This window comes from Triturus cristatus, chromosome 7 (assembly GCF_964204655.1).
Source record: "Triturus cristatus chromosome 7, aTriCri1.1, whole genome shotgun sequence".
NCBI classification, from domain to species: Eukaryota; Metazoa; Chordata; class Amphibia; order Caudata; family Salamandridae; genus Triturus; species Triturus cristatus.
In genome coordinates, this window is record NC_140590.1 from 509,925,846 (window position 1) to 509,940,695 (window position 14,850).

The 14,850-nt window shown below is 44.7% G+C and overlaps 1 pseudogene; it reads left to right on the top strand.

The window, feature by feature from the left end:
* Window positions 1-6,023: 6,023 nt before the first annotated feature.
* Window positions 6,024-8,417, top strand: LOC146809992 (E3 SUMO-protein ligase KIAA1586-like; annotated as a pseudogene).
* The last annotated feature ends 6,433 nt before the right edge of the window (window positions 8,418-14,850 follow it).

The window sequence follows — 14,850 nt, forward strand, 5'->3', positions numbered from 1 at the left end:
GAATAAATTATTGGTGGCGTAGCAGTAGCGCGCGCTTGTGTGATCGATCATGGCGGCAGAGGCCGCAGCCTGGTAACGGTTTTGGTTTGTCACTTTGTCTGTTATTTACATAGTCAGTGAGTGGGGTGGGCTCAGTGGGCCGTGCGTGTACTAACACAGTTGACTGTGCGTGCGCGTCACCCTGATTTATTGGGGCGCCAGGGGCGGGCTGGATTTGGGTCGGACTCGGTTCTGAGTTGAGTTGACTGTTCTGTTAGGGGGGTATGGGCCACTGTACGCGCAGCTCATGGCAGCTTTTTGTCACATGACCACGTGCGCCACCGCCGCCACGCCCCAGCATAACAACTGCAGCCCACTGCTAACCAGTCCAGGACTCTGCGGTTCAGTGCACCAGGCCGCAGCCGCCTAAAATCAGTTATTTTCCACTGACTGAGCCGGACTGCCCACAGCCCACCACGAGTAACGCGGTAAGTTTGAAGGAACTGGAAGTTGCTGGGCATTTATTTTTGCCTACTACTGATACCGTGTCCGTGTGACCTGCTTGCGTGCAAAAAAAACAATGCACGCTGTATTAGTGTGTGACTTGAGTAGTTGAGTCAAGTGATGGTCTGCCTGTTAATATGCTGCTATGAGTCAGGCAGTCAGCTAGCTATTCAACTTTCCCTGCCTATTGTCTCACACGGTGAGGTCACACATCACTCGCTCCTACTCGGGTGGTGCATCACCAAGTGTGCCGCTGCCCGCTGTCTGGGGAGGATGGGACTGGCTGGGCATTGTTTTGCCATTTGCCTACTACTGAATACCGTGCGCAGTTCTGACCGTGCGTGCGTGCAAAAAAACCAACGCACGCTGTATTAGTGTGTGACTTGAGTAGTTGAGTCAAGTGATGGTCTGCCGGTTAATATGCTGCTATGAGTCAGGCAGTCAGCTAGCTATTCAACTTTCTCTGCCTATTGTCTCACACGGTGAGGTCACACCTCACTCGCTCCTACTCGGGTGGTGCATCACCAAGTGTGCCGCTGCCCGCTGTCTGGGGAGGATGGGACTGGCTGGGCATTGTTTTGCCATTTGCCTACTACTGAATACCGTGCGCAGTTCTGACCGTGCGTGCGTGCAAAAAAAACAACGCACGCTGTATTTTTATTTGGTAGTGTGTGTGTGACTTGAGTCAAGTGATGGTCCGCCGACCGCCGGTTAATAATATGCTGCTATGAGTCAGCTAGCTTTTCAACTTTCCCTGCCTATTGTCTCACTCACACCTCACCTCCTACTCGGGTGGTGCGCAGCGTCACCAAGTGTACCGCTGTCTGGGGAGGATGGGACTGGCTGAGCATTGTTTTGCCTGCCCAGTGGCCATATAGTCCTATAGTTTATGTGCGCACTCCTTGCATGCCATGGCAAGTTGGTCTTCACTTTGATCTTTAAGGCCATTTTGGTGTATTAATTACTTCATCATACAGGTCCAGATCAAAGGTATCCTGCAAGCTCACAGGGTCCTGTGATGCACTGCTCGAAGGCCATGGATTGTAGTGAAATTTCATGCACAATTGCTCCATTACCTATGATATTCATTTGTACTTCGTTGATGTCTCTGTTTGTTTGCTCCAGGTTCTTCCCACCAGCTTTAATATTTGGAATGCGTTGGTACAGTGGATAGATTATTGGTCGTCCCAACACCTCAGGCTTGTTTTTGGTTGAGTTTTCTCAGCCTTTTTTTTTTCTTGAGAGAACAGGTTGGAACGGGCTCTCAGAGCTGATGAGAATTTGGCTTTTCCCATGCCGCTTTCTATTGAATGTACAATTCACTCATTTCAAGTTGGATTACCTGTGGTGTTAAGTGCTGGTCTTGATTGAGTTATTTTTTGTTCTGCTTGTGGCTGCAGTAGTAGCTCTTGGGGTGGCGGGCTACAGGCCCTGTGTTAGACTAAATGATTGATTTGTACTTTTAAAATCAGATTCCTTTGCTTGCGAAGTTCCCCAGGCATTTGATTTTGGTTTCTGATTTTCATGAAGTGATACTGCCTGCTGTATTTCCTCTATCATGTGTTCCATGATGTCTGATAATACAGCTAGTTTTTCAATTACAAGGCTATAGCTGCAAGACTCTACTCAACCCCCTACAGGGGTTTAAGCTCTTGTTATCCGGGACTCTTTCCATTTTGGCGCCAATTGACATTGTGTATGACACCAGTGTTTGTAGGACTGTTATCTTGGGCTAGGGCTTGATCCTGTGTTATGCCTGCACAGGAGTGGCTACGAATGTCAGGCAGAGGATGATCTGTGAAAAAATAGCCTTCTGCGCATATCAATGATTCATTTTGTTGGTCTGCCTGGGGTTATATTTTTTGCAATGAATCTATATGACTTTGGCCAGTTAATGTACAGATGTCGCACTTCTGCCCCGGATACTTTCTTAACTTGATTTCAGTGGACAGTGGGTAACTTCATTTTTGGGAGCACGGAAAGGGGGTGTGCTCAATTATACTGACGTCCTTGATGAAATATAGATATAGATCTGGTAAGTTCATTGAAGTCGAGACAGAAAGAAATATTGTCTATTTCCATACCCAACGTAATTACGCTATTGCTTAAAGATCTCATGGCTAGTAGATCTACACTTGGATCTTTCAAATGTCCCACTAGGATGTTCTAGAGTGCCTGATTTTTATTGTGGGGGATGAAATATTCTCATATTGTTTTCTCCCTTTTAATATGAGCCTGTTTGAGCATAAGAGCGACCGGTCGGTCTTCGCCTTGGTGTATTTAATAAGAGAGGCCCTTTGTTTGTTGGTTTCTTTTTTCTAATCATGCTTTGCAATCTGTCATGGGCCAGTAGCAAGAGGGGGCTTTGGATTGTGATTGGAAGAGTTTGAGATTAGTTGGCCAGACAGGAGTTAACTGCAGGAAATATGTGAAGAGGCCTTAGAATTTAGGTTAATGCATTTCATTTTATTGAGGACTGCACTTGTTCTCCTCCCCGTTTCCATTGTTGTCAAAATTTTAATTTGAAATTGTATCATAGATTTTAAGCAGAGGATAATTTCATGGATTACATTTGTGGGCCCCTTCGTGCAGACTTACTGCAGTCGAATCGCTAGCCAGCTGTTTTGCGACTAGCCGTAACTAGCAGTTAGAATTAAAATGGAGCTTTAGTAGTGGAGCAGCAGATCCCCTAGGAGGTGCTGACCCTATTTTTGAAATGTAGCAGTGGCGCTTCCTCTGCTAAGGTGAAGGAGCATTCCCCCACTGCGTTGAAGCAGTGAAGGAAAGGAAAAATAAAATGAATGAACAAGGATAAGGTGTGGCACCGTGGTCAGGGCGACTGACTACGGAATCTGGGATCACGGTTTGATCGGCAGATTAGCCCAGCACCATGTGACTCTGGGCAATAGCTTGCTTAATCTTCCCTACGGCCCCCAGCGCCTAGAGACCCTTACGGGTGATTGTTCGCGCTTTACAAATGTGGATTATTGTGCTATTATTATTTTATTTGCTCCTGCTGTTGCAGCATGGGGGCTGAGCGGGGCTGCTTTCCTCACAGAGCAGGGCAAGGGAGTGGTGGGCACACTGAAGTGTGCATGACGCTTTGGTAGGCCGTCTTGGGCCGGGCCAAACAGTCATGCGCATTTAGCATGTTCTCCACCCAGGCTGCTTTACAACTTGGGTGGAGAACATGCCCAGCCCCCTCAGTCCCTATCTGAGAGCCGAAATACAGCTCTCAGACCATCCGGTTGTAAGATCACCGGCATGGGGGGGGGGGGGAGGCAGCTCCAATAATACTGATTATAGGACTATGCAAAATTCTGCAATTCAATACACTGAAGGGCAGGCCCACCGGCCGTAGAGGTATATAGTCGTGCTGGCGCCGTGGCCCGCAGTACTGTACTGGCTGCGGCCTGGGTTAAGAGATACAACTAACTAGGCCCAGGCTGCTGCCCTAGCCTACCCGCCCAGCCGCTTGCTTACTACTTGTCCAAACATGGCGGCTGGTGTGTGCAGCCGATCCCGATGCCGGTAATGTTTTCACTTTCTTTTTCGGGTGTGGTGGTATGGCGTTCTTGTTGCAACGGGTGTGATGCAATGCAATCTATTACTTTTTAAATTGATTCTCGCGGGTTCAGTGCTCATCATTCATTGTTCTTGTGTTATGTAGTTGTTGACATCTGCAGAGTGCACAGCCGAGCGCCTGTTGATGGTATGAAGTTAATGCTCTGTAAGCATGGGCCATCGCAGTTGCCTGCCCTAATTTGCAAGATTTTCATTATTACAGACCGGAATCTGAGTCATGTGGTGGGGTGATACTAGGGTGTTATGGAGTTCATCTTTAGCTTGGGTAAAAATAAATGTATAATTCAATGAACTGAGCGGCGGCATGTATAATTGCTCGCACGATGCACACTTTTTTTTTATGTATTTACTTTTGCCCAGTGAAAGAGATAGTAACGGCCCTGTCTGCTCCTGCTGAAATATTCATATCGGGCTGAGGCCAGCCCTTACCAGGCTGAGCCCCATGGCCCAGCTGGTGGTACCTCAGGCGCAGGTGGCTCCGGAAGGCCATGGAAGCACTGCTGGAACCTGCCCTGGGCAAAGAGGTTCGCCTCAAACTTCTGGCAGCGAGCACTGCAGCAGGCTCCAGGGGGTCTGAAGGAGAAGAGAGGCAGAGACTAGAGAGGCCCTAGAAGTACCATGTCCATACCGAATGTGACAGCAGGAGTAGGGTCACTATACAACCTGTCTTCCTCACAGGACTCACTTTGCTAGTTCAGAGACCCATGTCGAGCCATCTTGAATCGTTACCACTGTTTCATAGAGCTAGCCTATGCCTACACACATATCATTAACAAATAATAACTAGCGATGTCTGGTAGCTACTCAACTGTCCAAAGCATCAGCCAATAAGCTGGAATTCTACCTACCACAGCACTGGAGTGGATAGAGCAGGAATTGAGGCACGTGGGGTTGGTGAGTTTAGGATTGTGGAAAGATTTGGTTCATACAGTTCAACACCACAACAATTAGTGGGCTTCAAAATGCTCCACTGCAACATACCACGCTCTCAGTCTCACCACTTCCGCCAAAATGGGCCAGGCTCATTTGTTATGTTGTCCTTACTAAGTGTGATGATGATTGCACTTTTCAGCAGCATCAACACTCTGAAAATTGTTCCAGCGCCACTGGCTTGGGTGCCTTTATTTGCCGTTTTCATGCGGTGTGGCCTGGGTTCCTTTGCGTGACGTTTCCATGCTTCCTGGTCTAAGTACTTATGGGTGAAATTTCCATGGTTTATGGCATGGGTGCTTATGTGTGACATTTCCACGTTTTATGGCCTGGGTGCTTATGTATGACATTTCCACGGTTTATGGCCTGGGTGATTGTGTGACATTTCTATGCTTTCTGGCCTGGGTGGTTGTTAGGTCATCATTTACAATTTACTATGCTATGAAACTTAATACAGCGAAATATGTACTGTAAAATGTGTTGTGCGCAATTTTTGTCTTTTTTTTTACAAAATGTTATTGAGGGTAGAATTCTCTTCCAAACATCTCTAGCAGTCTTTAAGCTCGCTGCGCTTTCTTGCTGCACCCCCTGGTGGTCTAACAAAACTTACCAGGGCTGCTTTGGGTTCCCAGTCTATCCCTGGGTGTTGATTAATCAATATTTTTTGTGAATCACAGTGTGTAACTAACTCTGCACACTGCCACCTCACTCTGCTTTAGTAGTAATACCACCAGATGCCAAAAATTAAAAGTGAGGCAAACTTTACAGACTTTGTATGTCTTTTGGTGAGCGCTGCAGGGCAGGCAGGGGTATGTGTCAGTTGGAAAAAGCCTGAATTTGGGTAGGCAAAGTAGGATCCATTTGGGTTGTTCTTATAATCAGTCATGGTAATAGCTGTACAGATGCAGAGATAAATGTCTTTGTTGCAAACTGCAAATAAATATTAATTGTGCCTGTTACCTAGATGAATTGACATCACACTTCGCACATGTCTAGCGTGTTTTCTTTCACTTTGCTTCCCTAGAATGTCACATACTGGACAGAAGAAGATTTCAAGCTACTTCACAAAAGTCAAGCCCAACGATGATGAGGAGCCTGCTAGCAAACTTGCTAGAAAAGATCATGTAGTTCCAATGGATGAATGGAACAAGGAAGATGATGAAGTGCGAACGAAGGCACTAGATCAGAGTGACACCACGACTAGTGGCAGCGTTATAATCCCTACAGAAGGAAAGACACAAGCTAGTCCTCTTAGAGATGAGCAGCATCATGCTGTGGACATTGGTACAGAGACAGAGGAAACACCAAGCACTAGCAAACAGTTTGACAGATCACTTAAGCCACATTCAGACACAGTTTTTAGGAAAGGCATTCTCCCTAAAGGTTGGAAACATGACCAAAAAATGTATTTCCAACGCAAGCATCCGTGGCTAATTGTCAAGGGACCTAACCTTGGCTGTTCTCTGTGTCGCCAAGTCCGTGATCTTGGTGCTGAAAAATCCAGGGGAATGAAATTGTCCAAAGAATAGACTGAGTCTACTGTAAAGGCATATGGCACCAATATAGACCAACAGCAGAAATCATTGAGGAAAAAGATTGGAGAACATGCACAAAGCAAGGCTCATGTTGCAACTTTAAAAATCTTAGAAAATGCAAAAAAAGATCCTTTATTGCAAGTAACTGCAAAAGCGCAATCTTTACAAATGTCAGCAACAGCCAGAATATTCCGAGTAGCTTATAAGGAAGCAAAGCGGAACAGACCAGCGTATGGTTTTGAAATCGAGATAGACTGCCACCAGTTGAATGGACTTGATATGGGGCGAATTTTGCACTCCAATGTAGCTTGCTCAAACATACAGCGCCACATATCCTCAGAAATGAAGAGGAAGATATTTACCAAAATTATTGAACTTTCCCCAAAAGTAAGACTTTTACTAGATGACGCCACTGCATTAAATAGGAAAAGTTCCTTAATTGTGTACATGTGAATGCAGCTACCTGGCATGGACTCCCCAGCTAATATTTGTGTTGACCTCATTGAGCTGAGTGATTTATCAGCTGACGGCATAGTAAACAGTTTACTATCTGCGCTAAAAAAAGAAACAGTTAACATCAGTGAGGACTTTCTCTCCAAATGCCTGGTTTCAGTTGCCTGTGATGGAGCTTCAGTGATGTTTGGCCGCCACAGTGGTGTTGTAAAGAGGTTGCAAGAAAAAATCTCTCCCAATATTGTAGCCTGGCACTGCTCAGCACATCGCCTGGAACTTGCCGTTCATGATGTCATGAAAGATATTGGCGCTACAAATCATTTCAAAAACTTACTTGATAAGCTCTATTCTCTATATGCCACATCTGTAAAAAACCGTTTGGGGCTAAATGAATGTGCAGAAGCTCTTGACATTCAGCTTTTCAGAATAGGTAGAGTGTTAGATACTCGTTGGGTTGCATCAAGCTTCAGAACAGTAGAGGCTGTTTGGAACGCTTATCCTGCTCTCTACAAGCACTTTACTAGAGCAGCTGATGATGGTTCCCGTGACAGTTCCACACGAAATATGTACACAGACCTAGGAAGGCGGTTATCATCTATACAGTTTGTTGCTAATCTTGGCCTCATGTATGATGCTCTTCAGGAGTTATCAGAGTTATCACTCGAGTTACAGAAGCGTGACTCTACAATCATTGATGCTCATCGAGCTATTTGTCGGCAAATTGCAGTGTTTGAGGCAATGGTAGACAGGCAAGGGAACCACTTCTCACAGTGTAAAAAGGGCATAGAAGAAAATATATTCCAAGGTGTGATGCTGCACAAAGAAAAGACCACAGACAAAATCATTGAACAGGGACAGTTTTTTCGTAGCCTTGCAGAAAATCTAAGAAATCGTTTGTGGTCTACAGGAGGTACTAATTCTACTGACAAAAAGGCTGAGTATGATACACTGATTAGCGAAGTGAAAGTTTTATACAAACAGTACTGGCCTGATGAGCTACCCGTTCTTTATGGTGAAAGTGAAATTGAGTCCCTGTGTAAAATATTCAACATTGCCAGTCAAGAAACCATACGTGCTTACAGAGAGTTTAAGGAATCTGGAGGAAAAGAAATTAAAAGGCAGTTCAAGGAGCTTTTGATGGCCTTACACACTATTGCTATCAGTACTGCAGAATGTGAGCGGGGCTTTTCTCAAATGAATCTCATTTGCACATCTACAAGAGCATCGTTGCTGACTGAAACAACATGTTCTTTAATGTTTTTAAATCTTGTTGGCCCACGGTTTAACAGATTCAACCCCATCCCCTATGTTCAGTCATGGCTTGCAAAAGGACGAAGGGCATCTGATGACACCAGGAGTAAAGCAAGGAAAGAGGAAGACTTAAAATGCACAAGCAATTTGGACTGTTTGTGGGCTTTTCTAGAAAAATAGATGCTAGCCAATTCCAACTGACAAAACGTGTCATTGCAATGTTTTGAAAAAGTTAGGCTTTACTGTGTTTGGATATTTAATTATTGTTCTAGTTTAGATAGGTTATTTATTTGCATTTATAACACTTTGTTGACAGTGTCAGTTTATTTAATATTTTGATATATTTATGTCTCTTCCTTGTTTGGATGTTGTATTTATTGTTCTATTTTATATATGTCATTTATTTTGTGTTTATAAGACAATACTTTTTCGTTTTTCCATTTTAGAACATGTATTGATTTGACGGTATTTATCTGTATTTTAGTTTTAGTTGTTTTGTCTTTATTTATTATTTGTATGGCACGATAGTCATTTTGCACTAATAGGTATGACTTGAGACACTGCCCAGCCAGCAATTACCTATTCTTTTTGCTTGTTTACCTATAGGACTTTTTGGGGTCAATTAAATTTTTCTGTGCTTTGTTAAGATACAATCTTTAAATAAAAAGTAATATTTTGAATAAATGCCTCTTTTCTAATCTCTCTTGTATGTGTGCTACGGAACTACATTTGGAAACGCCAGTTAAGTTCCATCTTTTTTACTATTCTGAATGTCTAATAAATGCACATATAGCTCCATGCCAGGGAGTAAATTATAGTAACATGCCCAATTGTTAATCATCTTTTTTAATTGTTTCTCTAAAATTAATTGCTGTAACAGAATACTAACTCTGCTATTTAGAAATCCCAAACCCCTTCGGCCACTGGAAGTGACAAAGTGACTCATTCAAGTGTATTTCATGATTTTATTCCGCTTATCTGTTTAGACTAGTGTTTTCTCAACATTTTGGTTTATTTTGTCACATAAGCTATGTAAAAGTTGCATCTTTTTGAACTCTTAGACTCACTCAGTCACTGCATAGACTCGCTATTAAAAAGGGCATACCCTACCCCAGTATTGTCCTTTCCCCAAATCAGCACATAGAGCACTGGAATTGTCCCTTATCAATGCATTAGTGATCTCAGCTAATTTTTTCCAAACTTGTGCTTTAAATGCACTTTTGATTGAATCTTTTTCAAAATTTTCACAGGGCAGGGAAACCTCCTATCTAAACCTTACTATGAGGAAGGCTCCCTTTCTGAAATTCATCTGTCTTTCGCAGTGCCAGTCGACGATGTGGGTGGAGCTAATAGAGGAAATGGGTGGAGCCAATGGAGGAAGTGGGTGGAGCCAGAGAAAAGTAGGTATGGCCCCCAACAAAGATTTGAGCACCTGCACTTCATATTTTACAAATTAAGCACTGCCTGCACTGGTCCGCACGCAAACTGGCTGGGGAACACCAATCACTGCTCTGAACCTAAAGTGCCTTTCATATACACGAGGAGCTAGGAATCCTTATAGCATTTTAATGTGTGATGAGGCCACCAGCACTAAAATTAGTTATACTGACCCATGATCCGTGCTGCTTGGCAGGGCTTAGTAAGTTTACTCTCTCTTGCAGCTGTTCAGTTCTCTACATACTGCTGTAGCTGATAAACCTTTTTGGTCGCTAGGACATAAATCCCAAAGCAGCCTCTGAGATGTGAATGGAAAACTCTTAGGCCCTCATTATATATGACCTGGAAAATATTCTGGATTTCCCTCACCTCAGCCATACCGATATAGGGGGTACTGGTAACTCTGAGCGTGGGAAAATCTAGCCCATTACGAATTGAATACTGAGGGTCCATTCAGAAAGCAAGAATTGTTGATGGAATCAGTAAGTCTTGATCCAATTCCCCTAAAAATTCCTCATTTTCCCAATGAACTTTTTGCGGTTTTCAGGTGGTGAAATCATAGGAATTACAGAGCTATCAACAATAATTAGGAACCTAATGCTGGGAGATAGATTCTCTATAAGGCTTTGTCGTATCTGCTTACCTGAAAGAAAAATGTAATCGATACGCATAATCGAATTAGGGACCCCAGTTGAAGCACAACATGCAATGATAGTAAATTCCTTCCTGCCCAGTGGTGTAGCACAAAATGGTGGGGCCCCCTGCACCCCCTGCAAAAGTTAATGAGACGCCCTGAGTCTCCTATTATCCACTGCTACACCTTGGGCTCAATGGGCGCCCTTCGAAGGGTTGGGGGCCCCAGGAGATTTGGAGGCCCCATTGCACTGCAGAGCTGCAGGGACCTGGATTATGCCCCTGATCCTGCCTAAACTTACTGTTACACATTTCCGAGGTGCAAAAAGTTTTTTGTGCGCAGCTCCTAGGACCAGTGGTGGCTCACAGAGGGAGTGCTGTTGGGCGGTGGGGCGGGGAAGGGAAAGGGTGGGAGGTATTGGAGTCAGACATACGATGGCAAGGAGTAAAGTAAGTAAATAAATAAATAAAACTATTTACCTTGCGCTCTCTGCATCGCTGAGTTCGCGATGCAGCAAGCACAAGGTAAATCGTTTTTTTATTTACTCACTTAATTCCTTGCTGTCATATGTCTGACTCCACTATGCCCCACCCTGTCCTTTCCCCTCCCCGCCACACCACCCCGCAGCACTCCCTCTGCTAACCGCCACTGCCTCGGACCCTCCCTGGGGCATAAGCAGGGCCACTGAAATTATGCAGCAGGGGAGGGTCAAATTATGCAGCAGGTGTAACTAAATTTTGCAGCACGAAAAGGAAAATTATGTGGCATAATGTGTCACATATTGTGATATTATTACTTCATTACTTTGTTATTTTTATACTTGTTAACACTGTCTGGTCATTGATTGCAACTCATTAACAGCAGTTTAACACTCAAATTTATCAATAAGCAACAGAAAGTTGACCAGTCAACCTTTTAAAAGGGCCTTCCACTGCGCAGCAACAGGTGTCAATGAGAGTTTGGTACTTTTGAACCACTTGAGCTACAAATTAAAATTGTTTTTTAGTTACAATCTACAGATTATGGAGCAGAAGATAGATTATGTGAAAAATGCAGCAGATACATAATTAGGAGAAAAATTCAGCTAATCCTCAATTATGAGCTGGACAATCGCATAATTTCAGTGGCCATGGTATAAGTTACAAATACATCAGCAGTTATTTAGGAGCGTACGTGTGTAACAATTTTCATGAAAGAACCAGATTAAAGCTTCACACGAGAAGCCACTAGAAATCGAATAATGCAAAATGATGGACTTCCTTACAAAATGTGGTGAGGAACCACAGAGACTCCTGTATCTCAGATTTTCAAAGTCCTTGGGCCGAAATGGGTCCACCCAAAGGGCGGGGGCCCTCGTGCACTATACGGGCTGTAGGAGCCTGCATTGCATTGCTGCCCACTAACAGCCAGTGTAAATCCTTAAGTGCCTGTTATACATTGACAAACTTTGACATATTAAACCCAGTTTTTACCTCTGCATCATTTCCTACCTCAAGTTTCCTTACATTGAATTTAGAACTTTACATCAACAACTCTTTGTCATAATGTTACTTTGAACCCCTGTTGGCTTCAGCTACTGTGACCCTATCTGTCCCTGAAAAGTAGGTATCTAATGTATGTTTCTTAGCATAGTCAAGTGATGGTGAAATGATGTGACCACAGTGTCGGAATGGCTATTCATTGACATCCTCGTGTCCAGTGCAACTCCCAGCATTCTATTTTTCTCACTAACAGTGAAATCAGAGTTGTCAGCTCTCTGAGAGGTCTGGCGAGCCATGCTCCTTTCTACATAAACAAATGGGCTCCTGAAGGAGTATTTTTTAAAGAACTCACTTCAAAACTAATAGATAATGGCTGATTACCAAATGAATCCAATCGACAATCCAATGAATAGATGTTAGAGAAGCAAACATAAAGGCCACAATGTGGGTGTAATAAGGTGTACTCTTTGCGAAACAACATCCAATGTGAAAGATTATTCCCGATAAACAGGTTTTTCAATACTAAGCTACTTGTTGTACTGATATACACATCACGTTCCTGACCGTGCTCGCAGGCAGGTCGCTCCCCACGCTGCTGCACGGCTCTGCCTGCCTCTGCCTGCATTGTTTCAGCCTAACTTGCATTATTCCTCTGTGCCCATACTTGTTTCTCGTGCTTAATCTTGTTTTTCCTTCCTGTGCCCATACCTGTTTCTCGTGCTTAATCTTGTTTTTCCTTCCTGTGCCCATACTTGGTTTTCGTGCTTAATCTTGTTTTCCGGCCGCTGCGTCCCAGCGGCCCCGCCCCCTGCACTCCCATTCGCCGCCCTGCTCCCGCCTCCCAGCTGCTCCTCCCTCCCACATCTCCTCATATGGAGGCCGCGCAGCGGTGAAAGGAGCGACCTCTGACCCTGCTCGCAGGCAAGTCGCTCCCCACGCTGCTGCACTGCTCTGCCTGCCTCTGCCTGCATTGTTTCAGCTTAACTTGTATTATTCCTCTGTGTCCATACTTGTTTCTCATGCTTAATCTTGTTTTTCCTTCCTGTGCCCATACATGTTTCTTGTGCTTAATCTTGTTTTCCTTCCTGTGCCCATACCTGTTTCTCGTGCTTAATCTTGTTTTTCCTTCCTGTGCCCAGACTTGTTTTTCGTGCTTAATCTTGTTTTCCCACCGCTGGGTCCCTGCGGCCCCGCCCCCCTGCATTCCCATTCGCCGCCCCACTCCCATCTCCCAGCTGCTCCTCCCTCCCACATCCCCTCATATGGAGGCCGCGCAGCGGCAAAAGGAGCGACTTCTGACCCTGCTCGCAGGCAGGTCGCTCCCCACGCTGCTGCACGGCTCTGCCTGCCTCTGCCTGCATTGTTTCAGCTTAACTTGTATTATTCCTCTGTGCCCATACTTGTTTCTCGTGCTTAATCTTGTTTTTCCTTCCTGTGCCCAATGACCCAATGTATTTGTTCCATCTCATAGAAAGGAGTGAGACCCTTCGGGGCCACTTTCTCCCTAATCCAATTATATGGGAAGTGAATCATGTTTGCAGCAGAGCCCTTAATAAGCTCAGGGAGCCCACTCATTCTAATTTTGTTCTGAATGGCCCTGTTTTCTGAATCTTCAGCTCTAGTTGCTAAAGTTTTAATCCTGCATTCCATGGTTGACAATCGGTTTTGCACTGATGCCATTTCTGGTGTGATATCATCTGTAGTACATTCAGTGATGGTAACTCTTTCTGCCAGCCGCCACTGGTCATCGCGCAATATCCAGGGTAGGTGGCGGGTTGCCTCCAAACTGGGTCCACACTTCTGGGGCCGATTTGTCCAATTCCTGGCATTTCAGCAATCTCTGATGTGCAATCCTCAGCTGTCTTCTTTTTCTTGAACATTTTACCCACAGCGGCCGAGAGTCCCACATCTAGGTTAGGGACCCTAGTGATGTCGACTGTGGTGAGTCGCAAGTAGTAATCTTCTTAGTGGCACTACAGCCAGGAAAAAGGATGGACATGGTGTTAGCAGGGTTCCTCAATCACTCTTTGTCTGGCAATTACCCCAGTGAACCCAGGTCCTCTGTGTAACCTATGAAGTGGGTTCTGTATCCCAGGGGGTCTAAGGTTCCTTGTGCGACCTTACTTGACTCTCAGCTAGGCATAGCACATCGCACCACCAAAATATGGGTCCAAAGCAGTGCCAGCAGTGCCAGCTGGCAACAGCAGAGGAGAGGAAGGAAGCAGGCAACAACCCTCAGATCAGTTAGGGCCCTTCCAAGTGAAGGTGCAACCAAATCCTCCGGGGACAGTCAATTCGGTCAGGTCTCACTTCACTGGGCCCACAGACAATCGCACCATTGAAGGCACTAGAGTGGGTAGGGCGACCGAGCAGAGCAGTGCTGCAGCTACAAACAAGTGGTACCGCAATTACGATGAGACCCCTAGGATGTCCGGGCCTTGCAGGGTGGGTGCCAGTTACCCCGCAATGTATTGGCAATTGGGGCCTGCACCAATGATTTCAGACAGCACAGCTTGCCTCGCATGTTCCAGAGGCCACCCATAACGCCTTGTGTTAATTGGGGCCTCTCTTCAGCACCACAGCAGTTCTCAGTAGTGAGCCATGGCGGCTTCCCGGGGCCAGCTGCTTCAACAGGGAGAGCGCCTGTCCCATGATGACCAACCTCCAGTCCAGAGAGTGAGAGAGAGAGTAATAATGTATTAGTCAATTTAAACCATAAACATAATTCAAACATACAGTTCAGAAAGCTTTAAAATGCATAGAAGAAAAAACAAAAAATCATACATCTACCTCAGCCATTGTTCATCTTGTCCTTCACATTTTTTCACTTTCTTTAAAAAATGTATAAGTAAAGATGCCAAATGCAGATAAGTGGATCAAAATAACTTTATCGGTAAGGTGCAAAGTTGTAATAAAGGTGGCTGGAGTTCACATTGGTAATCTCTATAGATAATAAAAGTGCTTATATGCAGAACTAAGCGGGTATATATACGATGCTAAATGGACCACAGATTTTCCCCCTGTAAAAAGTGCTGATGTACAGAACTATGAGTCATTAAAA